The following is a 2799-nucleotide window of genomic DNA, read 5'->3' on the forward strand; positions in this document are numbered from 1 at the left end:
GGCGGGAAGCGCCCGAGGGGGCGGGGCCAAGCGCGCGTTTTCCCGCGGCGCCGGCTCTGCCGCACACGTGGGCCCGGCGGCCGCCCGGCTCCCTTCGGGGAGGGGGTGGGGGGGTAACCGCCAGTCCCGGGGAGCTGCCCGCCGGCGGTGAGCCCCCCCACTGCGCTCCTTCATGGGGCCAAACGCGCCGGGAGAGCAATAGGGGGGACGGGGCTCGGTGAGCGGCTCCGGGGCAGCACCGAGTATCGGGGCTTGCGCTGCAGAACATCGCCGGGGGAGGGAAGGGATTGGGAGGAAACCGAACCCGGCGTGTCTGACACAGCCGCCTGCAGCCCAGGAGGGGCAGGGGAGGCCGCTGGGCCCCCAGTTCTGCTCTGGTCCCCCCGGCTCAGGAACCCCCCCGAGTCTCTTTGTCACCCCCGGTGGCTCCCCTCCCGCTCCAGGACAGCAGGGTCTCCTGGTGGGGCACAGGGGTGTCCTCACAGCACCACAAGCACAGCGTGAGCACGCTGGTGGGAGCTCTGCCGTGCAGGGTTTGCCCGTGGGAGCTAATTGTCCTTGGCCCCTCCATTAGATCCCCGGGGGGCACAGACCTGCCCAGGCCAGATTTCCTTGAGGATCCCCACGACAGAGCTGCTTTGTTCAGTCCTTTGTGCCCGGTCCCTGAGCCGGGGCATGCCTGATGGGGAGCCTCATCCTGCTGCTCTCCTTCCTCCCCCCCTGCCACCGGGGACTTTCGTCTGCGAGTGCTCGTCCCACGTCACTTCCTGCCTCGCAGGGGCTGCTCCTCCTTAGGAACAAACAGGGTTTCGTCTGGGGGAGCTGCTCCCCCTCTTCTCCTCCTCCTCCAAGCCTGTAGCACCTTCTAAGCCTCTCAGGGACACCCTTGGCTGACCAAAACGCCAGCCGAGCAGTGGCCAGGCAGCTGGGGCCTCCCAGGGCTGTGGCTCAGGGATGGATCTCGCACACAGGTTGGTGTGGGGGGTGTGAGCACACTCCCTGGGGCGCCGGCCGTGGGAGGTTGTGTTGGTTGTAACAACAGGCTCCTCGGGCCAGTGCTGGCCCCTGGAAGGGGAAGCCTGGGCAAGCGCTCCAGGCTCCATGTGTCAGCCAGGAGCCATCACCCCTCTGAAAAGACACCTTGCTGCTCCTGAGCTCAACATGTGTAAAGCCAGGAACAAGTCACTTGGGAAAAGCCCGTGTCTCTCCATCAGCCCAAGGAGAAGCCAGGAATAACCTCCTGACACCCAGGGACCTGCTGTCAGGGATGCGGAGTGATGTTGCCCTCAGAGACCTGCTGCTTTCCTCCTCCTGCTCCAAACCCTGCTCTCCCTGGGGTGCATCCAGGGCGTGCAGTGCCCTGCCTCATCCCTCCGTCCCTGCGTGCGGTGGCACCGCCAGGCTCATCACTCACACAGCAAGCCTGGCCTGACGTAAGCCCCACATGTGGGACCACATCCCCCACACACAGGGTCCCCGGGGTGCAACCAGAGGGAAAAACCCATGTACAGGTACTTCCCTCCCCCAGTACAACCCACAGCAGGGGTGTTCTCCCAGCGCAGGGGCAGCACTAGGCGCTCCCGCTGGTTTACAAGGAAAAACAAACAACAGGCAGAAAGGAAAACACACGTACTGCATCCCAGCTCCACAGCTCCCCTCCCTCCACACGCAGCGATGGGTGTCCCTGGCCAGGGAACAGCCTGCAAAGGAGAGCTCAAAGCCATGTGACGCTGAAAGGACATTCAGTGAAGAGGAATGCCAGTCCCACCCGGGCAGGAGAGGGGACCTGCACTCCCCCAGGCAGTTTGCTCTGCCCAGGATGCTGTTCGCACCATGGGGCTGGGGCCACATCTTTGCAAGGCAGCAGAGGCAGGGCACCTGCCCTCACAGAGCCATGCCAGGCTCTGCCCCTGCAGCAGGCATGCTGGGTCCTGCAGAGCTGTGTGAGACCAAAGGATGATCCCTTGTGGGGCTGCTCTCGGGGGGGTGGGAGGCGATATTCGTGGGGCAGACCCTCTCTGGATGGCACCTCTGTGGCCTCAGCCCTGGGAGGGCACAGGGATGTGGTTGTATCCCTGCAGGGCACATCTCCAAGCAGCTCTCCTGCCTGCCAGCCCCTGCCACCTCCGCACGAGGTGCAGCAAACACCCACCATGACCTCCCCAGCTGCACAACACACTGCTGCAAACCCTCCTTCCTTCCTGCCTGCCCCCCCTCTGCGGCTGCCTGGCCCCTTCCCTCCCCCTCCTCTAGCCTCCCTCGGGGCTGGCAGCCCCCGGGGTGCCGCAGGCTGGGGGGACTGGCAAGCTCCCAAACAGCGCCAGCCTTGTGCAGCACCGTGTGGAAGAGCTATGGCGTCCCCATCTTATCCCTCCCAGTCTCCTGGGTGGACATCGCCAGCAGCTGCCCTGGGACACGGGCCTTTGCCAGGTGCCTTCGCTGGGGGAGGGTTCCTCTGCTCCCCCGTGTGCCCGTCCCTCCACCTTCCCCCTGCGCCTTTCTCCCTCTCTGGGGAAGGGCAGCCAGGCTGCTGGCCTCCTGCCCGGGGCCTCCGCAGGGCCCTGGGGAGAGGCACGGCGCTCCCCCGAGGCCGCAGGCAGCCGGGAGGAGAGGCTCAGCCCGGTGCCAACTCCCCGGGGAGGACAAACCCACAGCCCCCGGGGGTTCGGGGAGGAAGGGGGGCAGCGCCCCCTTCTCCTCTGGCGGCCGCAGGACCCCGGGGGGGGTATGGGGGGGGAGCGCCGAGGCCTGGCCGCCCCCTCAGGGTCCTCGGGGCGGACGAGGACTGAAATGGCGGAG

The sequence above is a fragment of the Calidris pugnax genome, unplaced genomic scaffold (genome assembly GCF_001431845.1).
Source record: "Calidris pugnax isolate Ruff unplaced genomic scaffold, ASM143184v1 scaffold4, whole genome shotgun sequence".
Lineage (NCBI taxonomy): Eukaryota > Metazoa > Chordata > Aves > Charadriiformes > Scolopacidae > Calidris > Calidris pugnax.